Below are 26,877 nucleotides of genomic sequence, written 5' to 3'. Positions count from 1 at the left end.
ACCAGTCCACCTGACTTGCCTCTTGAGAAACCTATATGCAGGTCAGGAAGCAACAGTTAGAACTGGACATGGAACAACAGACTGGTTCCAAATAGGAAAAGGAGTACGTCAAGGCTGCATATTGTCACCCTGCTTATTTAACTTCTATGCAGAGTACATCATGAGAAATGCTGGGCTGGAAGAAGCACAATCTGGAATCAAGATTGCCAGGAGAAATATCAATAACCTCAGATATGCAGATGACACCACCCTTATGGCAGAAAGTGAAGAGGAACTAAAAAGCCTCTTGATGAAAGTGAAAGAGGAGAGTGAAAAAGTTGGCTTAAAACAACATTCAGAAAACTTAAGATTATGGCATCTGGTCCCATCACTTCATGGGAAATAGATGGGGAAACAATGGAAACAGTGTCAGACTTTATTTTTGGGGGCTCCAAAATCACTGCAGATGGTGACTGCAGCCATGAAATTAAAAGACGCTTGCTCCTTGGAAAGAAAGTTATGACCAACCTAAACAGCATATTAAAAAGCAGAGACATTACTTTGTCAACAAAGGTCCGTCTAGTCAAGGCTATGGTTTTTCCAGTGGTCATGTATGGATGTGAAAGTTGGACTGTGAAAAAAGCTGAGCACCAAAGAATTGATGCTTTTGAACTGTGGTGTTGGAGAAGCCTCTTGAGAGTCCCTTGGACTGCAAGGAGATCCAACCAGTCCATTCTAAAGGAGATCAGTCCTGGGTGTTCTTTGGAAGGAATGATGCTGAAGCTGAAACTCCAGTACTTTGGCCACCTCATTGGAAGAGTTGACTTATTGGACAAGACCCTGATGCTGGGAGGGATTGGGGGCAGGAGGAGAAGGGGACGACAGAGGATGAGAAGGCTGGATGGCATCACCAACTCGATGGACACAAGTTTGGGTCAACTCCGGGAGGTGTGATGGACAGTGAGGCCTGGGTAGTGCGATTCACGGGGTCTCAAAGAGTCAGACAGGACTGAGTGACCGGAATGAACTGAACTGAATGATTATTATCTAAATATGACTATGTATAATTATAAAGTTAATTATAATATTAGATTATAGTAACATTTTTTAATAAAATACTTTAAAGTGTATTTATATATACTAGTTACAAACATGTAGAAACTATCACTATATATAAATTATTTTCCTGCCTAATTTTTCTATACAATATTGATTGGTTAATTGAAGTTTCTGATCATTATTTTTAAGTTATTTATTTTTCTCTTTAATTCTGTTAGTGTTTGGTTTTTGTATAGGGAACCTGGTTTTTGCTGTACGCATTTATAATTGTGTTATTTTCATTAAAAACTGACATTTATTTTTACAAAATGTCCATCATTTCTTCTAGCATTATTTTTTCTTTAAGTATTTTGATTTTACCACAATAATTCTAGCTCACTTACGAGTGCTACTTATACCTTTTATCTATATTTTAAGTTTCAATCTTTTCAACCTAACTCTAAAATTAAGCACCTACAGGTGACATAGTTTAATTTTTTGCTCCACCTGACAATTTTTGCTATTAGAATGTACTTCATATAAGTGTAATAATGCAGTAATTATCCCTAGAGGACTAGCTGATTTCATTTTAGCACTATCCCAGTGCCATCCATATTGCTGCATATGACAGAATTTTATTTTGTTTTTAGATTTTTTTAACATTTATTTTTTATTGCAGTATAGTAGGTTTACAATGTTGTGTTAATTTCTGCTGTACAGCAAGTGATTCATTGTATATATAAATATACATTCTTCTTTTAACTTTCTTTTCCATTATGGTTTATCACACTATATTGAACATAGTTCCCTCTGCTACATAGCAGAACATTATTGTTTATCCATTCTATGTGTAATAGTTTACATCTGTTAACCCCATCCTTCCACTCTATCCTTCTCTCAACCCTCTCCCTCTTGGCAACCACAAGTCTCTTTTCTATGTCCATGACTGTTTCATAGATACATTCATTTGTGTCATATTTAGATTACATATAAGTTGTATCACATGCTGTTTGTTTTTCTGACTTACTTTACTTAGTATGATAATCTCTAGCTGAATCCACGTTACTGAAAATGGCATTATTTCATTCATTTTGTGGCCAAGTATTATTACATTGTATATACAGACTGCATCTTCTTTATCCAGAATTTGCTTTTTTTTAAGGCTGAATAATACTCACTCCTTAGATCTTTAACCTTTAGTTGTTTCATATAAACAGAATAACAGTTTCATTACTGGATATTATCAATATTAAATAAGATATTCCATATAGAATCTGAGCACCTAGATATATTAAGGGCTCATTAAGTGCCTCCTGCTTAAACTACAAGTAGCAAATCATTATTAATTATGTTATATGAATAAATTCAGTGAAGTTAGGTAAGATACAAACTCCCAAATTCTCAATTTACTGAAATTATAATATACTTCTGGCAATACTCCATGATTCTGATGAACTTCAAAGGACCGAAAAGTACAGTTATAGGAATAGAATCCATCCAAGTTTGAAACCAAACTATTAGGGGAATATTACGCTAAGAAAGTTATCTCTGTGAGTTTGACCTTTGATTGATCCGGATGTGCAGTCAACAATTCCTGATGAGTGAAGTTATTACCAATCAGTGAAACCTAATGAGAAGGGGACAAGAGTGCCTGAAAGAAAGAAATGCTGCTGTAAGAATAATTAAAAGTGGTTCTTGATGGGACTATTGGAATCTGACCTTAACTAAGTTGTGCCACTGACCCAGAGGACTTAGTCGGGATTTGAACATCAGATATTTTAGTCTCTGATGCGGGAACTAATATGTGTTCTGCAACATGTAGTCATGTCTGTGTATGGAATTGAATCATTCAATTGCATTAACTAATGCATTTTTGATATTTTAATGCCTTTCTAAGATATTTTGTATTTGTTCCATTCTGATAATTACATAGCACTTACTGTCTAAACTGTAAATATAAAAATCAATAACACATAAAACAAAATAGCAGTATTTATAATTGTTTGGGAAAGCAGGAACCAGAAAGCAAAGATTGCCGACATTCCTAAGAAGATTGTTTTTCCTCACGCTTATGGATCTGGGCTACACAATGAAAGCTACCTGTTTGCTTTATTTTCATCTCTAAAACTATCTTTTGTCTTTTATAATTATTTTCAATATAGCATATCATTAGAAGATGAAGAATAGCTGCATGAGTGAACAGAATATAAACTCATTGTTGAATGAATGTCTCATCACTTTCATGCATTTTAACCATTAAACTGACATAATTGATAAAAGTCTTAGTTCACCTTTAACCTTGGCCTCATTGCATTTCCATCAGTTTTTCTTATTTGCAGGATGTTTGAAAGGTGGTTTTAATCAGCAGTAAACTCTCCATTAAAATGTATTGTTAAAAAGATCATTTGTTGCCCACGCTGCAAAGTGCTCACAGGTGTCTTTAATGTCTTGATAATGAGATGGTGATGATGTTTGTGCAGGAATTAGAAACTCTGGAATATTTACCAGAAATAAAATGGAAAGAATCAGTCATGTTCTAAGCCTATGGACAGTAGTTTAAAAATATTTTTAATTATACAAACCATGTATCATTTAAAACTTATAAACATAAGCAACTTTTAAAATAAAATCTATACAAACTCTTGAAAATCACAGACCTCAGTATTCATAATGTTACATCAAAAGATCAAGAAAAGAGTATGGGCATACAATAAGGATTTGTTTATTCATTAATACAATATTTAATGATATGATACTGTGATTCTAATGATATGATTCTGGTCCATGATACTGTGCTAGAATCTACAGCAACTCAAAGGTGACTGCAACAGTTATTAATATTTGGTCTCTCATTTCCCTGCCTATCACTGTATACTCTACTTGTTGATTGTTGGGCCTAGGATTCTGCAAACTGCATTTCTCTTTGGCCAAATGGCTCCCCGTTGGGCTCAAGCAGAAAGGAACTGGCTCTACTCTTTCCTACTGCTATTACTAGGGTTACCCCAACAATGTTTGTTCATACCAACAAAGGCAGTTGGTTCTAATAGCAACATTAGATTTCAATCTATACAATAAATAATAGTAAAAAAATAAAAAATAAACCCAAACAAAAAACAATACCTCTCCATTCTCCACTTCCTTCACTGCTTAAAGACCACCATATTACTTTCTGTGCCTATGAATTTGACTATTCTAGATACAACATATAAGTGGAATCATCCAATATTTGTCCTTTTATATCTGGCTATTTTATGTAGCATAATGTTGCCAAGGTTCATCATTATGTCGTAACATATGTATTAATAATTCTTTACCTTAAATTATCTCCAAAAATAACTGGCATGGTTTCTATTCCTGACTTGACCCTGATGAATACAGTCACTCGAAGGATTTAAAGCTACTAGCAAAAAAAGGAGAAGGCAATGGCAACCCACTCCAGTACTCTTGCCTGGAAAATCCCATGGATGGAGGAGCCTGGTAGGCTGCAGTCCATGGGTCTCGAAGAGTCAGACACGACTGAGCAACTTCACTATCACTTTTCACTTTCATGCATTGGAGAAGGAAATGGCAACCCACTCCAGTGTTCTTGCCTGGAGAATCCCAGGGACAGCGGGGCCTGGTGGGTTGCCGTCTATGGGGTCCCACAGAGTCGGACATGACTGATGCAAATTAGCAGCAGCAGCAGTGAAAAAAACCTTATGGCCTTCAATTCTTGATAAAAAAAATAAGTGAATTGTTTTCAACTGACAATTCCATCCATAAAGGTCATTAATGTGAGCTATTAGTCACGTATTACTTCTGGAAAAAGTTCATTATCTGACCCACATATTCTGAAAGAAATTTTCATCTCACAGGGAAAGAAACAGGTCTAAACAGTTAAACAATAATGTGCCCCAAGTTTGAGTTATTTCATTTTGTGTAAAAGAAAACATCAACTAATTCTTGTATTTTCATATAAATTCATATTAAGATGCTCCTATTTTACTAGGATAAATAGACAAGAGTTAAGCAGAGTGAAAATATGACAACAGCCAGAGGAAAGATTCTATGATCTATAGCTTTGATTTACCTTGTGAAACATCTTTTCTTTTACACCTTTTGATGATGTTTTGTATTTCATGGTAACTTCCTCTGAGATATTTACACAATACTCTTTTTACCTTGAACATGTACATGAAATTTTCCAGGCAAGAATACTGGAGTGGGTTGCTCTTTTCTTCTCCAGGGGATCTTCCGAACCAAGAGATCAAACCAGAATCTTCTGCATTGGCAGGCAGATTGTTTACCACTGCGCCACCTGGAAAGACTCAATTCAGTTCAGTTCAGTTGCTCTGTGGTGTCTGACTCTTTGCGACCCCATGAATCGCAGCACACCAGGCCTCCCTATCCATCACCATCTCCCGGAGTTCACTCAAACTCGTCCATTGAGGCGGTGATGCCATCCAGCCATCTCATCCTCTGTCGTCCCTTTTTCCTCCTGCCCCCAATCCCTCCCAGCATCAGAGTCTTTTCCAATGAGTAAATTCTTTGCATGAGATGGCCAAAGTACTGGAGTTTCAGCTTTAGCATCATTCCTTCCAAAGAACACCAAGGACTGATCTCATTTAGGATGGACTGGTTGGAACTCCTTGCAGTTCAAGGGACTCTCAAGAGTCTTTTTCAACACCACAGTTCAAAAGCATCAATTCTTCAGTGCTCAGCTTTCTTCACAGTCCAACTCTCACACTCATACACGACCACTGGAAAAACCATAGCCTTGACTAGACGGACCTTTGTTGGCAAGTAATGTCTCTGCTTTTGAATATGCTATCTAGGTTGGTCATAACTTTCCTTCCAAGGAGTAAGTGTCTTTTAATTTCATGGCTGCCGTCACCATCTGCAGTGATTTTGGAGCCCCCAAAAATAAAGTCTAACACTGTTTCCCCATTATTTTCCATGAAGTGATAGGACCGGATTCCATGATTTTCATTTTGTGAATGTTGAGCTTTAAGCCAACTTTTTCACTCTCCTCTTTCACTTTCATCAAGAGGCTTTTTAGTTCCTCTTCACTTTCTACCATAAGGGTGGTGTCATCTGCGTATCTGAGGTTATTGATATTTCTCCCAGAAATCTTGATTCCAGCTTGTGCTTCTTCCAGCCCAGCTTTTCTCATGATGTACTCTGCATATAAGTTAAATAAGCAGGGTGACAATATACAGCCTTTATACACTCCTTTTCCTATTTGGAACCACTCTGTTGTTTCATGTCCAGTTCTAACTATTGCTTCCTGACCTGCATATAAGTTTCTCAAGAAGCAGGCCTGGAAAGACTGGCCTTCCTTAAACACACTTATAGGGAAATTTAGGGGCATTAGGAGGAGAAGGTAATGGCAACCCACTCCAGTACTCTTGCCTGGAAAATCCCATGGATGGAAGAGCCTGGTAGGCTGCAGTCCATGGGGTCACTAAGAGTCAGACACGACTGAGCGACTTCACTTTGACTTTTCACTTTCATGCATTGGAGAAGGAAATGGCAACCCACTCCAGTGTTCTTAACTGGAGAATCCCAGGAATGGCATAGCCTGGTGGGCTGTCATCTATGGGGTTTCACAGAGTCGGACATGACTGAAGTGACTTAGCAGCAGCAGCAGCAGCAGGCGCATTAGGAAAGTGAAAAAAAAAAAAAAAGCTTCTACTGAGTCTCATTACTTGGCCATATGCAGAAGCTTCAGGGCCCAGTTGTATAGGTATAAAGTTTAGTAAAACTTTTGAGTAGGTCTATCCCTACTAGGACCACTTAGCCATATTCTATTCTACAGTTATTATCCTCAGTTAAGCTTCCTCTCCTGATCCCAAGGGAGACTTGAAATTATCAGAGATAAACTAATCCAAATAGAAAATAAGGCTTAAAAGAGTAACCCCAATGGTGCTCTATTGTCCTGCAGTAAAGAACCTCATTATCTCAAGAGTCTATTATTTACCAGAGGTCTTTCTGTGACTATTAATGAGACTGAGATGAAGGACTTAAAATTTTGCAAATTATCTACCTACCTACTTCATCGAACCTGTTTTTAAAACATTTTTCTCTTAGAGATTATGTACTTTTTATTATTAATTGTCATAATTAAATAATTTGAAAACCATCATAGTGCTACACATAACTACAAGTAATGGATTTATCAGCCAAATTACAAAGTTTATAATATCAAGCACTTTGGTTACTTCCTTACCCTCCATCCTGCCTCACAATTTCAAACAGATTTTACTGGCTAGAATCTTAAGAAACATCTGGGCTTTAAGCCAAAATTTGATGCTTTTTGAAAGCCAGTGAAAATTTCAGCATTATATTTGAATGAAATATTCATTATTTTATGTACCCACACAGAGAGTATTGCTGACTAAACTTATTTAGCACCAGAAAAAAGTAATTTTAAATAAACCAAGACTTAACCTCTTTCACCTGACTTTAAAATATATATTTATTATACAAAATCATAGTTAAGACATAAGTAAATTTTTAATATAAATGTAGTCAGCCTATTTTTTAGTCAAGTATTTGAAAAAGTATTACTTTAAAAATTATTTGCTTTCTGAAATAATAACTGAGGAATGATGTGTTTTCTATTAATATTATAACCCATTAAAGAACTTGAAGGGATTTGTGTATAGTACTGCAGAACATAATGTCTTAAAATGAAAATACAGTCTATGGAATGGTAAATATTGAAAATGAGATCACCAATAAGGGGTTAATATCCAAAATATATATTTATAGCTCATACAGCTCAATGCAAAAAAAACTCTGATTAGAAAATGAATGGGAGACCTAAACAGACATATTTCATAGAAGACATACAGATAGTCAGAAGATATGAAAAAATACTCAACATTGCTAATCATTAGACAAGTGCAAATCATAACCACGATGAGACATTATCTCACACTTTTGCAATGCCTATCTACAAATAACAAATGTTGGTGAGAACAAGGAGAAAAGAGAGCCCTTGTACACTGTTGGTGGAAATGTAAGTTGTTGCAATCACTATGGAAAACATTATGGAGAGTCTTCAAAAAGCTAAAGAAAGAACTTCTACATGATCTAGTAATTCCACTTCCAGGTTCATGTCAAAAAAAAAAAAAAAAGAAAGAAAACACTAACGACGCATGTACCCCAATGTCCATAGCAGCATCATTTACAATAACCAAGACATAGAAACAACTCTGCTGCTGCTGCTGCTGCTAAGTCGCTTCAGTCGTGTCTGACTCTGTGAGACCCCATAGACGGCAGCCCATCAGGCTCCCCTGTCCCTGGGATTCTCCAGGCAAGAACACTGGAGTGGGTTGCCATTTCCTTCTCCGATGCATGAAAGTAAAAAGTGAAAGTGAAGTCGTTCAGTCGTGTCTGACTCTTAGCGACCCCATGGACTGCAGCCTACCAGGTTCCTCCATCCATGGGATTTTCCAGGCAAGAGTACTGGAGTGGGGTGCCATTGCCTTCTCCGAGAAACAACTCAATCGTCCCTAAAAGGATAAATAGATAAAGAAGATAAACATGAAAGTTAGTCACTCAGTTATATCTGACACTTTGCAATCCAATGGACTGTAGCCTTCCAGGGTCCTCTGTCCATGGGATTCTCCAGACAAGAATACTGGAGTGGGTTGCCATTCCCTTCTCCAAGGGATCAAATCTGGGTCTCCTGCACTGCAGGAAGATTCTTTACCATCTGAGTCACCATACAGAATGGTGGCATATATAAATACAATGGAATATTACTCAGCCATAAAATATAACTAAATTATGCCACTTGCAACAATATGAACTTAGAGAGGAGCCTGGTGGGCCACAGTTTGTGGGGTCACAAAGAGTTAGGCATGACTCAGCAAACAACAAACAACAGAAAGTATTATGCTTAGTGAAATGTCAGATAAAGAAAAATACTGTATATTATCACTTCTACATGGAATCTAAAAACAGAATAAATGACTGTATATAACAGAAACAGACTCAGAGATGTAGACAACAAACTAGTGGATACCAGTTTGAAGACAGAAGAATGGGAGGGGAAGAGAGGAGTGTGGGATGCAGAGATACAACACACTATATACAAAATAGGTAAGCAATAATTACATGTTGTAAAGAACAGGGAAATATAGCCATTATTTTGTAATAACTTTAAATGGAACAAAATTATAGAATCTATAAAATCTAATAATAAAGTCACTAAATAAATAAAATGTAATATCTTAGAATACTCAATGACAATGTCAGACTCAGTTTTGCAATCTTACATTTCACTAAAGAATATTTAATATAAAAGCTCAAAATCAAATAAAAATTATATGTTTCTTATTCTCATATTTCTGTTGTACACAAAATATACTGACTAACCTGCAGTTATCCTTCCCCACTTTTCCACTTCTTTCTATTAGAGTCAACAGATTTATAGGTCAACAATATTCCCAAGTTTCCAAAATAACCATAGTCAAGCCAAGCCAGTTATATCAATTGCCTTCCCTTTGGCCAGATGTGTCTTTGCCTGGCATCCTCCAACTAGGGGCTACCATGTGACTCAAATATGGTAAAAGAGAGGGAAAGAATGGTTAAAGGACCCTAATAAAGTCTCATAGAGAAAACAGCAACAAACCAAAGACCAAACCTTTGACCTCTTCTTCTTCATACTTGGGATGCTAATGGGAAGAGATTCATCTAGAGATATGATAATCATCTTGCAACTGGTATAAAGTCTATAGCCAAAACAGTGAGACTGGGAAGAACAGAAAGCTGGAAGTTGCTCAGATTCCTGCTGACATGTTTGAGCAACTATATAGCCTGGACTGCCTCTCATATTTTATATCATAATTTGCAAATTGTTTTACAGCTAAAACATTTCTAATATTATTAATTTATAATTAAATTATAGTTGAAAAATTCATAGCTTATAAATATATGCATAGAAAAATTGCTTTTGTTTTACCACACAAAATATGCCTGCTTATAATGTCTATTGTGAGATACATGCAAAGCACATTCAGTGTGTGTGTGTATGTGTATATATATATATATATTTCAAGAGGACTTTGTGCTAGTAATTTATTTACATACTTATTACCAATACGATTAATTTTGAAACACTGAGTAGAATTGAACTATCTGAAAGTACACTACACCAATCACAGATGCACTTTCCTTAAAACATGAAAACAAACAATGAACTATAGACACCCTAAATTAAATACAACTAATCTTAACTTTAAAAATAAAGCAGCATTAAATACTTTACAAAGGTAAATATTTCCAACATCTTATTTGTCAGACATACATTTATGTAGGTTACTTAGAGACTGACATATATATATATATATATATAATTTATAAAGATAATATATAAATATATATATATATAGGAAATGAGCCCCCCCCATATCAGTAGGTGTCAAATATGCTACTGAAGAAAAGTGGAGAAATAGATCTAGAAGGAATGAAGAGGCTGAGCCAAAGCAGAAACGACACCCAGTTGTGGATATGTCTGGTGGAGAAACTAAAGATGGATGCTGTAAAGAACAATATTGCATGGGAACCTGAAATGTTAGTTGCATAAGTCGAGGTAAATTGGAAGTGACCAGATAGCAAGTGGAAGAGTGAACATCGACATTTTAGGAATCAGTGAACTAAAATGGATGGGAAAGGGCAAATTTAATTCAGATGATGCAGATGAAAGAGGAAAGTGAAAAAGCTGGCTTAAAACTCGACATTCAAAAAACCAAGATCATGGTATCCTGTCCCATCACTTCATTGCAAATAGATGGGGAAACTATGAAAACAGTGACAGACTTTATTTTCTTAGGCTCTAAAATCACTGCAGATGGTGACTGCAGTCATGAAATTTAAAGATGCTTGCTTCTTAGAAGAAAAGCAATGACAAACCTAGACAGCATATTAAAAAGCAGAGACATTACTTTGCCAACAAAGGTCTGTATAGTCAAAGCTATGGTTTTTCTGATAGCCACATATCCATGTGAGATTTGTACCATAAAGAAGGCTGAGGGCCAAAGAATTGATCTTTTCAAATGGTGGTGTTAGAGAAGACTCTTGAGAGTCCCTTGACTGCAAGGAGATCAAACTAGTCAATCTAAAGGAAAATCAACCCTGAATATTCATTGGAAGGACTGATGCTGAAGTTGAAGCTCCAATACTTTGTCCATCTGATATGAAGAGCCAATTCATTAGAAAAGACCCTGGTTCTGGGAAAGATTGAAGGCAGGAGGAGAAGGGGGAGACAGAGGACAAGGTGGTCGGATGGAATCACCGACTCAATGGACATAAGTTTGAGCAAGCTCCAGGAGATGCTAAAGGACAGGGACGCCGTGCATGTTGCAGTCCATGGGGTCACAACAAGTCAGAAACAACTGAGTGAGTGAACAACAAATTATGTCTACTGCTGTGGTCAAGAATCACTTAGAAGAAATGAAGTAACTATCATAGTCAATGAACAAGTCCAAAAGGCAGTACTTGGGAGCAATCTCAAAATCAACAGAAAGGTCTTGGTTTGTTTCCAAGGCAAACTGTCAATATCACAGTCATCCAAGTTGATGTCCCAACCACTAATGTCAAAGAAGATGAAGTCAAATGGTTCTATAAAGACCTAAAAGACCTTCTAGAACTAACACTAAAAAGAGACGTCCTTCTCATCACAGGGGACTAGAATGCAAAAGCAGTCAGAAAAGAGATACCTGGAGTAACAGGCAAGGTTGGCCTTGGAAGACAAAATGAAGCAGGACAAAGGCTAATGGAATTTTGTCAAGAGAATGCACTGGTAAACACCCTCTTCCAACAACACAGGAGACAGTTCTACACATGGGCATCACCAAATAGTCAATCTTGAAATCAGATTGATTATATTCTTTCCAGCCAAAGATGGAAAAACTCTATACAGAGAGCAAAAACAAGATGAGGAGTTGATTGTGGCTCGGATCATGAAATCCTTATTGGAAAATCAGCTTCAATTGAAGAAAGTGGGGGAAATTACTATACCATTCAGGTATGACCTAAATCAAATCCCTTAATATTATACAGTGGAAGTCAGAAATAGATTTAAGGGATTAGATCTGATAGAGTGCCTGGAGAACTATGGACAGAAGTTTGTAACATTGTAGAGGAGGCAGTGATCAAAACCATCCCCAAGAAAAAGAACTGCAAGAAGCCAAAATGATTGTCTGAGGAGGCCTTATAAATAGCTGTGAAAAGAAGAGAAGTGAAAGGGAAAGGAGAAAAGGAAAGATATATCCATCTAAATGCAGAGTTACAAAAAATAGCAAGGAGCGATAAGACAGACTTCTTAAGTGAACAATTCAAAGAAACAGAGGAAAATAATGGAATGGGAGAATCTAGAGACCTCTTAAAGAAAATTAGAGATACCAAAGGAACATTTCATGCAATGATGGGTACAATAAAGGACAGAAACTGTATGGACCTAACAGAAGCAGAAAATATTAAGAAGAGGTGGCAAGAATACACAGAAGAACTATATAGAAAGTTTTAATGAGCCGGAAAACCACGCTGGTGTGGTCACTCACCTAGAGCCAGATACCCTGGAGTGTGAAGTCAAGTGGGATTAGGAAGCATTGCTATGAACTAAGTTAGTGGAGGTGATGGAATTCCAGCTGAGCTATTTCAAATCCTAAAAGATGATGCTGTGAAAGTGCTGCACTCAATATGCCAGCTAATTTGGAAAACTCAACAGTGGCCACAGGACTGGAAATGGTCAGATTTCATTCTAATATTATATAATAATTTAAACCATCACTGTTTACTATCCATGCTTCAACTGATACAGTTGTGCTAAAATCCAATCTTTTGAGAATAATCATGCCACATTATATATTTTACAGGTCAAAAATTCTAGTTAGAAGAAAAATACATGTATCTTTTTTCTAATCTTTGTTTTTGTGCATCCGTGACTCAGTTTGTAGAATAAAAAATTTCATGAATAAGGACAAAAATTGAGCTAGATGAAATATAATTCTATAATAACTCACTTCTTTTAAGAGAGAGTCTGTGAAATCAACTAGTGAATACTCATAATTAGCTACTTATAATTCCTGGTCTCTTAACTTTCCTGCTGGCCTATTGTATCTGCCAGATTTATCATTCCTTCTCAAGAGACTGCATATAGAGGATACAGTTCACTGTCTCTTTCCATGAAAAAATGAACACGAGTTGCAGGCTTCTAAGTAAAACTGGGGCAAGCTTTGTTTTTTTTTTTTTTTCTTTTCTTTTTGCTATAATTGCAGACTTCTTTGCTGCTGAGCTCAGATACTAAGAAAGCCATTACTGCTTTTCTACCTAATAAAAAGTATATGTATCCCTCAGCTGCTCCAAGGGGAGAAGATAAACAGGATTAAAAAAAAAAAATTATCAGTCAGAACTGGAAGATGCTGACTCAGCTTTGTACCTACTGTACAATAGTCACTGTTTCTTGAAATGCAGTTATATATGGACACCAGCATTAATCCTCTTCAGCTTGAGCTTTCTGGAATAAATTAGCATTGCAAACAGTTGACTGTGAACATTGCCAGACAGTTTTTCCACCTTATAACCTAAAATCTTCCACTTAATATAAAATCAATGATATATCAGGATGACTATTTAAAATGTTATATACATTTACATGAAAAAATTAGTTTATGCCACAAGGTTATTTAAAAAATATTTTTGTTTCCCATCCCTACTTTATTTCCTTCATTACTTAAAAGAAGCTTCTGGTGGCATAAAGTGTAATGGTTTCCTTTACACAAGTTTTTCATCCTATTTACCATTTTCTAACTCTTCCATTTCCACAGATTATTGGTGAATTTATTTATTAATCAATTCATTCAGCAATTCAACATTCACTGTCTATGGAATGAATGTAAATTGTAGAAAACAGAAGTAAGGCTCTCAGGAAAACTCTTTCAGAGCTGATGTTTATCTGAAGAATGACATAGTCCTGACTAAAGTGATCAGGGATCACCTAGTTAAAATATTGTTTTAAGTTATTATGTATGTTGACAGGAATAGATGCAATGCCTACTTTTGTACATGGGTCACTCAGGGATCTGTTTTATGCTCCATCCACATGTGCACTGAAATTTTTTTTTAAAGCTTCTAGATACTCTTATGTCCAAAAATGAGAATAAGGATGATGTACATTGTATAGATTAGAAATTTATGTTGTTATTATTGTTGATTATGTGTTCCCCTGGTCAAATGCAGAGGGGCTAGACTGATCAGAGGCAATACCTTCAACATGCAATTCCGCTTATTGAGAAAACAGCAAAAGAAGAGCTACCAGCAGAGCTAACTAGCACCTCCTAATTGGAGGAGCAAGAGCAGGCCACGAGACAGATGGAGAACAAACCATTTGGATCAATTTTTATACTGCAAATCAACAGCTTTGAGAAGCAGCTGTTCAGGAAGCCCCAGGGTTTTCTTAAAGTGGAAATCTGGTGCTTCTGTGGTCCCTCCTCACATGACACTATGAGGAGGTGAGCATCAGTGATAAGACTGGGAAGAGACACACCTTAGAAGCGTTATAATGGCAGAGCAACAATAAAGATGTGACTGAAATTTGGGCCTCGGCAATACTGTTTCAACTAATCAGTAAAACCAAACAGAAAAAAAAAATGTATTTCTCAGAATTGGCAGCTCTCTCCCAGGATTCCTAAGGGCTGCTGGATCACTGAACTCAAAATGTCTGTTCTAATCAACCAGCCCGTCAGCATGACATCTTTGTTGCAGAATATATCTCAGGTTAGTTTGAGGATTTTATACTTTACCTATCTTCTTTCTTCTGTCTCCCCCTTGATGTTTAATTCAATTGAACCAATTTTTAAACCAAATACTTTAAATATAGGCTTTTAAAGATGTTGCAGGAAAGAAGGCAGTGGCATCAAAGGACAAGTCCATGTTATCTCCCATTTTGGACCCAGGAAAAGTTATACCCACAGGCCCAGATGGTCTTTAATATAGGTCTTCAATTTCCTATAATATGTGACTCACGTAGCACAGAGTGAGGGCTCTTCATAGAACCTGGCTGAGCTGTTGGGCTCCTTATATTTACAGTTAAATAGGAGGATTAAGATGGAAGTGCCATGATTTGTCTAACTGAGAGAGACAAAAAGTATCATAAGTAGTAAGAAGAAATGTCAAATTTGTTTTATGCAACACTTAAGGTTATTTTGGTACTTTGTTATCTTTAGTTGATAGATGGTTACATTAAAATACTAAACTACTGGGGGGAAGGTGGGGAGGAGGAACAGTTAGGGAGTTTGGGACTGACATGTACACAATGCTATATTTAAAATGGATAACCAGCAAGGACCTACTGTATAGCACAGGGAACTCTGCTCAATATTATGTTACAACTTGAATGGGAAAAGAATTTGAAAAAGAACAGATACATGTATATGTGTAACTGAATCACTTTGCTGAATCACACCTGAAACTAACACAACACAGCTAATCAAATATACTCCAATATAAAATTAAAAGCTGAAAGAAAATGAGTGAATTGCCAGATGAGAACTGTTAAATACAGAATGGATAAACAATGAGGTCATACTGTATAGCACAGGGGACTATATTCAATATCCTGTGTTAAGCCATGATAGGAAAGGAAATTAAAAATAAACATATGTATGTGTATATATGTAAATGAGTCATTTTTCTGTACAGCAGAAATTAATACAACATTAATAGCAACCATACTTCAGCAAAATAAATTTTAAAAAGAGTGGATTGCCAGAAAAAATAAAATACTAAACTCTCTTTTATGTGAACTTTACACCCAACAATTATTATGCAAGAGATAACACATCAAATAAATCTATATTTTTCAGTCAGATTAAACAAGGCTCAGAACCTGTACAGCCTGTTAGGAAAATCACTCAGTCATTATTGAGACTCTTTACAGAAGAATCAAGGAGTCTTAAGCAGTGATTACAAACTGAACAAAGTGTAATTTTTTTCTTGATTGTGTCATCATTTCTGTAAGCTAACTTTCCAGATCATAAGGACTTGGATTTTTCAGTTCTAAGAGTTGGAGCCATGGAGTCCAAGCTCCTGTTTCCTTAAGGTTCACACTCAGACACTGCCCGCAATATTTATGAACTCTCATCCTGCTGTCTCAAGAACGTCAGTCACAGCATACCTTTCATGTTAGCATCAATTAGGATCTTAGGGGAGCTTCCCTCCTTTTTTCACAAGTTTAAAATCCATTCACCTGTTTCTCTTCTCTATCAGCAAAATACCCTCAGGAACATTAAGTATCTAGAACCCCAAAATCAGGAACACAGTTGTATACCTGCTTCTCTTACTTAGCCTGCAAAACAAAGGAAGGGGCACGAAGACTCACAGTGTCTCTACCCACTTCAATGGGGTACGGAGAGTACAAAGGAGAATACAACACAAATTAATATCTCAGTAAATTATCGGGCCCCACTAGCATCTCTGAAATTTAAAAAAATCATTGTGGTATATTTTAATTTTAGCTGGATATTAGACTTGATTTATTAGTGTTTTATTTCCACAATAAAAGATAACTTAATTGTTTATGTCAGTGATGTATATGTTCCTTAAAAGATTAAAGCAGCTCACTTATTAAATGTTGAGTCTGATGCTCTTATTATAAGTGATTCATTGGCAAATTATGATTATGATAATTATAACCTTAATAAGATCTATCATTAAATAAATGCCTGCTAAGTGCCAAAAATATATCAGGAGATTTGCATACATTATCTTATTAATTCTCAACAATGCTAAACCAGATATTATGTCAATATTTCATATTAAGCTCAATTAACTTTAATTCACATAGATAGAAACAGAGGTACCTTTAGGCCTGGGTAGCTTCTCAGGGCAATAGTTTTGCTGGGGATCCAAAGAGAGCTGGTTTTCCTAGCACTGCAACAAAACAACAACAAAATTAAGTTATACAGCACTTTTTTCTCTCTTTCTGTGTTTACATTTATCAGATTAATGCCTTGTTTGATTGATTTTTTTACAGATATGGAGAGTAACAACTCTCCATCCTGTTGCCTTCATAGGGGTCACAGTTATCCAAGTTATCTTTAGTCCCTGATTAGATCTCTTTTCCTAGCTACATGGTGTGTGGATAAGAAGAGACTCTAGAAGGTGGAAGGTGGTCTAATGTATGAACTTCGGGCTAAGCCCCCAGGAACAGAAACCTGTGTCCTCACACAGGGCACATAAATCATTAGGAACTAAAGCTGTGTCCTCCACACTTTTCACATGAAAATACGCAAGTGAAGGCAACCACCAACTAAAAGACCATCACCTCCCCTTCCCCAGGAGTCAGACTGAAGCAGGGAGGGGTAAAGAAATGCAGGAGAAGCAGAGACAGCAAAGAAAAGAGGAGGAACGTTCTGTGAAAGGGACAGCACCATTAATTCTTATATTTCCTCTTCTATTTTCCTTAATCTTTACTCCTGTTTATCCCAAATCATTTTTCTTAGAATGATAACCATCCTATAAATGCCAGTTAATATACTTGCTTGAGATGAGGACTGCCAAAGTAATACAACAAAATAGTAATTCATCAAAATTAAAAAAAAAATCCCTTGGCTACTGCAAGACTGAATTGCCATATACTCATTTTAAATATGACAGACATATATTGGCTTTTTAAGAGTAATACCTGAAGGTACCATTACTAGCTTCTCATATTTTCCAACTATGTGGTGTTTCTGATGGGATTTTAGGGCCAAATTACCCAAGCTTATTCAATAATAAAATCTTGAATTTGGAAAGGGTGGTTACTACAGCTAGTATGCCAACAGAGTGGAGAGCCAGAAGGGGAACTTGCTATAATGGACGGAAGGTCTCTGAACCGACTGGTGTGGCCATAGATCTTTCACTAGCCTTGATCAATAGCTGCCAGACAGTCTTCATCATCAGAATTGTTGGGGAAACATAATTACAGTCTCCCTCCAAACCAGAAAACCTCTCCACTCAAGTAGAGATGTGAAAGAAAATAATTTTATTAATGAATAAGCATTAAACCACAATGTGGGCTGCATCACAAATAATCTACTAAAGGGACTGCAAAGACTGAAAGAAATCTCACCTTCTTTATGTAGGCAAGCAAATATAACACACCTCACACATATTCTCAATAATAAACAGTACCTAGTCCTCAAATAATAGGACTTGACCACACGATCTATTTGTCAGACATAGACCATCCTAAATTCACTTGGTTTTTGGAGTCGTTTTCTGTGTTAGCTGGACTTCCCTGGTGGCTCAGAGGTCATAGCGTCTGCCTCCAATGCGGGAGACCTGGGTTCGATCCCTGGGTCGGGAAGATCCCCTGGAGAAGGAAATGATAACCCATTCCAGTATTCTTGCCTGGAGAATCCCATGGACGGAGAAGCCTGGTAGGCTACAGTCCACAGGGGCGCAAAGAGTCGAACACAATTGAGAGACTCCACTTCATTTCACTTCACTTCTGTGTTAGCTAATGGTATTTATTCAAATAAAAAATAAGCTTCTCATATCCTTAGGGATGGAGAAGGAAATGGCGACCCACTCCAGTATTCTTGCCTAGAGAATGCTGTGGACGGAGGAGCCTGGTGGGCTGCTCTCCATGGGGTCACACAGAGTCAGACATAACTGAAGCGACTTAGCATGCATGCATGCATGCACCCTTAGGAAGGAGGGATGTTTGCATCTTGGAGCTCTTGCTGCTGCTGCTAAGTCGCTTCAGTTGTGTCCGACTCTGTGCGATCCCATAGACCGCAGCCCACCAGACTCTACCGTCCCTGGGATTCTCCAGGCAAGAACACTGGAGTGGGTTGCCATTTCCTCCTCCAATGCATGAAAGTAAAAAGTGAAAGTGAAGTCGCTCAGTCGTGTTCGACTCTTAGCGACCCCATGGACTGCAGCCCACCAGGCTCCTCCGTCCATGGGATTTTCCAGGCAAGAGTACCGGAGTGGGGTGCCATTGCCTTCTCTGGCATCTTGGAGCTAGATGCCAACAAATTTTGGCTCTTACCCTTCTAGAGAAAGAGGGAGATAGAGCACTGTTTCCATGATGACTACATTTCAAAGTGATGACTTTCAGATCCTTGAGATATACACACATTTCCAATGAACAGAACAAAAAGATACAATTAATTTTCTTAATAAATGCTATAAGTAAAGGGACATGTGCATGCATGAATGCTCATATATCCAACTCTTTGCAACCCATGGACTGTAGCCGGCCACGCTCGTATATTCATAGATTATTACAGGCAATAATACTGGAGAGGGTTGCCATTTCCTACTCCACGGGATATTCTCCACCCAGGATCAACCTGCATCTCTTTTATCTTCTGCATTAGAAGTGATTTCTTTTACCACTGAGCCTCTGGGGAAGTTCATAGTAAACAGAGGAGATGTCTTTCCCCTTGTTTCCAACAGAGAGAATTTAGGTTCTTATAGTTTTTGGATTTTTTTTTCACTTTTTGAAACATAATTCACATAACATTTTATTAATTTGTGTTTTAGTGTTAGCAGGACATGAGATTTTATGTATTGATGTTTTATGTCTACAAAATCCTAATTGTTTATGCAGTGATATACATGTTCCTTGAAAGGTTATAACAGCTCACCTGTTAAATTTGAGTCTGATGCTCTTATTACAAGTGATTTATTGGCAAATTATGGTTTGCCATAATTTTTATAGACTTAATAATTATAGACTTAATAAGATTTACAGTTAAGTAAATGCCTATTGTGTAACTTTTTATATTTTTTTTGTGTAATTCCATATACTATATATTTGGGAAGAACAGAATGGCAACACTCTCCAGTATTCTTGTCTAGAGAATCTCATAGTCAGAGGGGCCTGGGATATAGATATATTTTTTACAATATAGATCTTTTGCACATAGATTTTTTGCAATAGTAAAATGTGACATTTTAAAATTGCAACTCAAATATTTGAGAGCTAATAATTCTATTGTATAGAAATGCAATAGACTCCATACATTGAGATCTTTTGTATACTGATTAAGTTTAGCTTTTAAGTGTATCTTTTTCCTATATAATCACATAGTGTGCAAATAATGCACGTTTTACTTCCATCTTCTTAATATTTTTATATTTTCCTTTTCTTATTATATCACTATGACTTTCAAAACAATGATAATAAATTTAGTGGTAAAAATCATCTTGTCAGCTTCTTGATTTTAAATGGAAATGTTTTCAGGGTCTCCTAAATTAATGTGTTGAAGATATGATTTATGAGATCAGTTCTCTTCATTCCTAATTAACCAAAGATCTTTTTTGCTTGTTTGCCTGATTGTAATAGTATGTTTTTTTTTTTTAATCAAAAACTATTTTGATAGTTTTCAAAGAACAAATCTTTTGTTTCCTCTTTCCATATTTCATTTATTTCTGCTTTATATTTGCTAAAGACTTCCTTCAATTTACTTCAAGCTTAATCTTTAGTCACTTAACATTTTTTGTATGTGTTAGAAACTGCTGCCAGATCAAAATATTTTTTACCTGCTTTTCAAGTGCCTTTTAGTACTATGAATGTGAAACTGAAACTGTACTTGTATGATATATGATAAATTTTGGTTAGTCCTTCATGTATGCTTGATTTAAAATGCTTTAAATATAAATTTATAATTCATATCTGATAAATTATTTAATGATTCAAGATTATATAATTCAATTAAGTATTTTTAAGTTACAAATATATTGGCTTTTAATTCATTATTTGAAAACTAACTTCCAATTACATTGTAGCTAAAGAATACAATATGCATAATAAATCGTCAATGAAATTGCTGAGATTTGCATCATAACTACTACATGCATATGTTCCATATGTGCTTGCAAATAAGGAACAATTATTGAAAGTGGAATTCTTTACAGGTTTTCTATATCATGTGTTACTGTGCTGTTCAATACTATTTTGCTAGTTATTATCTGTTTTATCTGTCAATTAATGAAAATTCCATTTAAATCTCCCACTGTAATAACAGATTTCTTCAATAATTCATGCTATTTTATGTTAACTTTTATGTATATAGGCTATGTTTCAAGTACAGCATATTTAAAATACAGGTATTATACAGTTGATTCAAATTTTTCTTATATTGATTTTTTACCTATGAAATGCTTTAATCTAAACTTATTTACTGATTCTAATATGGATAGGTCAGATAGTTTTGCTCTAAAGTGTACTTTGTATGTTTCAGCACTTGTAGTGGGTAGGGAAGCAATCTTCTTCCCAAAAGAGACAAAGGATGCCCTTGGGAAAGTGTTGTGCAGTGGAGGGCTGAATTCAAATTATTAATAGCTCTAAATGCCACAAGCTGAAACTTTCCAGAAACTTGATCTATAATTTTGAACAAACTCTCAAGAAAAATTGATGCCCATGTTTTCTTGGCCTCTTTTAGCCTAAAGAGTTTTGTTGGGGTTGCAAGAATATAATAATAATCTTTTCCTTATCTCTTTCAAAATTAGAACATTTCTTAAGAACACTACTCTGGACCTTGGTAACTAGATTCAGTCTAGTCTGTCACTGACATACTGATGTTACATTTCTTGAATTTATGTGACATACATGATTATTATTTTTTGTTAAAAACAAGTGCTGTTATGGATTTTCTCTGCTTTTATTGGGAGGTATTATTTACATGAATTCAAGGAATAGATGAATTGAAAAACAATATCATCTTGCTAAATGTTTTATATATTCTTTTAAGATTAAGAGTTTATATCTACTTTTAAAAAATTTCCATCAATTAATCACAATGTATTTTCCTTATGTTTGCAGTTTCTCACACTATTAGAAAATAGTATTTCTTTTAAAATAAATCTTGCAGGACTTCTGTGGTGGTCCAGTACCTAAGACCCCATGTTCCCAAGGCAGGGCACCAGGGTTAACTCCAGGTCCAGGAACTAGATCCCATATGCTGCAACTAAGAGTTGCAGGCCACAACAAAAAGGTCCCACATGCTGCAATGGCTCAAGGTCCCATATGCCTCAACTACAACCTAGCACAACAAAATAAAAACAAAAATTAAAATAAATCTTGCATTTGGGTGTTGATTCTTGAGGATAAGAATAAGCTAAAGGCTTATAGACCAATAGGTTTTCAAGTTTTAATTAAATAAAATTACCTCTCAAGTATTCAAAAGACTGGTTTATCTTTTGTGTATCGTGGCATCAAGCACCTGCAATTGCTTTTCAAGTAATTATTTAAGACACAAGTCATCCATTTATTTTCAACCAAAAATATTGTTTCTGGAGTGCAGTAGGATGAGTTAAATATAGCAATATTTAAATCTTAAGTTATAAGTGTAGGGTGTGCAAGTGTCATATGATGGTTTAATTTGAAAATGGAATAAAAGATAATATTCACATGTAAGATAGGTTATTTTGATTACAACATCAAAAGCTGTTCATAGGACTATAGTATTTTGGATATCTTCAGGGAAAAATATGCGACTTAGGCCTAATACTTCTCAAGAGGAAGCTGTGTTTGCAGTTTGTAACAAAGAAGGGATTGAGGATTAGTGGCAGATATATGATCTATGCATTTCTTCTCAGCAGGTTTTGAAAGGTGATTGTTTATTTCTACCATTTATCCTTGTCTCCTGCTATTTTGCCAAAAGAGTTAGATTTGCAGGTACTGAACTCAGATGTTCACCTGAAAGAGTTTCAATAAACATGCAACATGATTGAGTTAATTTCAAAAGCAAAAGACAAGGTAGAATTTAAAACTCTTTGTTGTTGTTCAGAAAAGTACTTATGTTTATATTGAGATTATAATTGAGCACAACAGGTCCAGTTTTTAACAACCTACAAATAATTTGGCTCTTGCTAGCTTAACTTTCCTTAAATTGGATTTTTTTTTGGAACACATTTTGTGTCTTATAGTTTACTGTTTCTAAAAATAACTTCTCTTCACACTTCAAAAATATATAATAGGTGTTGTTGCTCTTCTGAATATTTTTAAGAACTACTAATTGTTGAGTGGATTCCTGTGCATACAGCTAAATGTTTTATGCCTTAAAAACTGTAAAATCTTTCAACTTCTACTATTGAAATTGAATAATCGAAAGCTCAGCAAAGTAACTTAAGGTCAAACCTCTATTTTACAACCACCACAGTTCTTGTTATTACCTTCATTACAAATGTCTGTTGTAGAGGAGATCACTTCTGACAAGTTAAGTGACATTATGTCAAGCACTAACAATAAAAATTGTCAGTCATGTAAAATGTTTACAGATATTGTACAAGAAATACTCTTAACACAGCTGATAATCAAATTTGAAGTTTGTTGTCACTAATGTGCTCACTGTCCTATTTTTCTACAGCATGAAAGACTTAAAGGAGAGCAAGTCTTACCACATATTAAAGGAGCACAAGTGTCATTTATTCTTCAGATTTCGGTTGGAATTATCTACCAAAGTCTATATTATTTTTGTCAAAAAAGACATTATTAAGGATATACACATTAACACCGTGAAAGTGTGAAAATGTTAGTTGCTCAGCTGTGTCTGACTCTTTGATCCCATGGACTGTAGCCTCTATCCATGGCATTCTCCAGGCAAGAAGACTGGAGTGGGTTGCCATTCCCTTCTCCAGGGCATCTTCCCAACCCAGGGATCAAATGCAGGTTTCCCATATGCAGGCAGATACCTTAACATAAACAGCATATATTTAAAAAAATATACTATTTCAAAGCAAAAACCTGTGACAGTGCCATTGTTTCACATTTCTGAAATTTTAAAAGATATCTTTTAGAGACTTCCCTGGTGGTCCGATGGCTAAAACTACATGCTCCCAATGCAGGGGGCCCGGGTTTGATTCCTGGTTAGGGAATTAGATCCCACATATTGAAGCTAAGAACCAGCAGATCCAAGTAGGTATTTTTTTTTAATGTTTTATTGTAAGGCATCTGGATTGTTATATCTGTTCTTGTTTCTCATTTGTCATAATATGCTGTTTTGGTTGAGGTATATTAAAAATTCTGTATCCACAGAGATAATTGGGAAAAAGTTTAACAGACTTTTCAGATAATTATGGAAATTCTAATTTAATAGTACACTAAAGCTCACAAGTGTTAGTATTTTTAAGGGTTAATAAAATGTGGAATCAGAAAGCATGTCAGTAAGCTTTCTGTACTCGGTACATTCATGAAGGGACATACAGAATATAAAAAGATTAAAAAGGTAAGTTACAACTAAGTATTATTATGAAAATATTACTTATCTTACACAGAACTTAAAAGGATCTTGGGGATCCCCAATTATCTCTAATCAAAATGTTAAGAATCACAGTTCTTAAGAAATGTAACTCAGGTGACAGAATTAATGGATATTTACATTTTTTAAGAATTAAAAATAAGTTTGCAAATTTTATATCATCACATTTTTAAAAAAAAATGTTGACAACAAAATCCTACCACAACCTGGTTGGCATATTTTCATTAAGCACTTTGGTGGCTTGAGAAAAGTGATTGGAAGATTTTTTAATTTTTAAAATTTATTAAGGAGCATCAGATCAGATCAGATCAGTTGCTCAGTCATGTCTGACTCTTTTGCAACCCCATGAATCACAGCACACCAGGCCTCGCTGTCCATCACCAACTCCCGGAGTTGACTCAGACTCACGTCCATCGAGTTGGTGATGCCATCCAGCCATCGCATCCTCTGTTGTCCCCTTCTCCTCTTGCCCCCAATCCCTCCCAGCATGAGTCTTTTCCAATGAGTCAACTCTTTGCATGAGGTCATAGTCTACCAAATATTTGGAGTAGATACTTGAATCTTATGGACTTATGTCACTGCTTTTGATACTTTATTATAAATGTATCTTTTATTGATTTTACTAAATAAGTTAACATGCTAATTTAATTGCCACATTCATAGTTTTTTACAACTTCAAAATGTTTAATATTAGAAGCTTTAAATTTCTTTAACTGTTTAACATACTAATTCTTTCTCATGTTGCAATAATGATACGTGTGTGTGTTCACTTTAGTCATGTCCAATTCTTTGTGACCCAAAGGACTGTAGCCCACCAGGCTCCTCTGTCCATGGGATTCTCCAGGCAAGAATACTGGAGTGGGTTGCCATGCCCTTTTCCAGGAGACCTTCCCAATCCTGGGATTAAACCAGTGTCTCGTGCATCTCCTGCATGTAGGCAGATTCTTTACCACTGAGCCACCTGGGTCTTTAAATAGTCTCATCTTTTCCTATATGAAGGATGATATCTAATTTTGTATTTCGAATTCTTCAACTAACTTGTATCAATAACTTGTTTTCTAAAAGTTTAAGAATTTTGCAAGTAAAATACATATTTTTAAAAATTTTAGCCTCATGAAGGTGACTTATTACAACAATTTATCCTATGGCATGGTTTTATAACTTTAGTTTCCTCTTTATATATTTTAAATCTAATAAATATATTGTATTATATTATATACAATATATATTACATATTGTATACTTACAATATGATTCAAAACTAGGGCATGAAGATGGTATTTAAGATGCCTGAGATTTTTAGGAATTTTTATATCAGTTATTATAAATCCTGTGTCATTTCAAAGTTATTGTATCTTCTTCACCTTAACAGAAGTGGCTTTACAACTCTGCATTTGAGGACCCCAGATAATTCCAAATCAATTTAACCTTTGACATCAAAATTAAGCCCACTGGAAACTGCCTGCTTGCACCAAAGGCAGAAGTGGGTCAGTAAGACATACCGCACACAGAATGACAACTGGAACGAGACATGGCTAACTGGCCTTCAAACAGTTGTGAGTTTCAAACTTCACTCCCCTGGCTGAATTTCTCTGTGATCTCTGCAATAAAAAGCATCTAGCGCAATTACCTGGAGAAGGCAACGGCACCCCACTCCAGTACTCTTGCCTGGAAAATCCCATGGATGGAGGAGCCTGGTAGGCTGCGGTCCATGGGGTTGCACAGAGTCAGACATGACTGAAGCGACTTAGCAGCAGCAGCAGCAGCACGATTACCTGTGCACTCAGCCTAGTACTTTGCTTTTATTCTTGTTGAAGGCTTTAAGGTTTTGAGGGGTCCAGATTCTAACCCTTACAGAACCAAGACTGAAAATTCAACCAGGACAGAGAATCTGCTTAAATTAACAAATACCTTATAATGCACTTGAATGATTCCACTAAATTAAGCAACAAAATGTAAATGAGAAAAGCATTAATAATTTCTATGAGACAAAATCACTTAGCTACAGGATAAAATAGTGAGTTTTTAAAAATATATCGGAAATGTGATATTTAAATAGAAATAATATTTCTGATATTTATTTCGTGTCAAATCAATGGAACAGATTTTATAATATAAAAAGATACATTAATTTTGATTTAAATCTAGAAATGATGGTATACGTATGTTTTCTAAAGTATCTATAGTTTATATAGTTTGAATTGGTCTGTGACTTACTTACCAATTACTTTAAAATATATAATCCCCAAAATTCTGTGGCTTAAAAGAAAGACTATTATTATTTTCTTAGGATTCTATGGGTTGGAATTTGGGCTTGGCTAAGCTGAGCCATTTTTTGACATATTAACTAAAACTGAGCATCCAAGACAGTCTCACTCACATAAATGGTCCTTGGTGCAAGCTGGTGAGTTGCTTTTTGTTCTCTTGCCTTTCCATCATTGCCAAAAGAAGGACATTGACAAACTTGCCTGTTGGTCTCGAGAGGTGAGAGATAGGCATTATCCTCTATGTAGAAACTTCCAAGGAATCTATAAAAGAAGCCTACTAGAACCTGGGCTTCCCAGGTGGTGCTAGCAGTAAAGAACTTGCCTGCCAAAGCAGGAGACTTAAG

At 35.8% G+C, this 26,877-nt stretch overlaps 1 long non-coding RNA gene across 23 annotated transcripts in view; it reads right to left on the bottom strand.

Moving 5' to 3' along the window:
* LOC147349191 (uncharacterized) overlaps positions 1-26,877 on the bottom strand; it is a 284,621-nt gene that overhangs the window by 234,349 nt on the left and 23,395 nt on the right. For all 23 annotated transcript variants that reach the window (XR_015149550.1, XR_015149553.1, XR_015149555.1 and 20 more), the window contains exon 2: positions 16,869-16,938. This is a non-coding gene — a long non-coding RNA (uncharacterized LOC147349191). The remainder of the gene's footprint in view (positions 1-16,868; positions 16,939-26,877) is intronic.

Source organism: Bos grunniens, chromosome 21 (genome assembly GCF_055505025.1).
Source record: "Bos grunniens cultivar Pamir isolate PY7600 chromosome 21, Bosgru_T2T1.0, whole genome shotgun sequence".
Taxonomy (NCBI): domain Eukaryota; kingdom Metazoa; phylum Chordata; class Mammalia; order Artiodactyla; family Bovidae; genus Bos; species Bos grunniens.
This window is presented reverse-complemented; position numbering and strand designations above follow the sequence as displayed.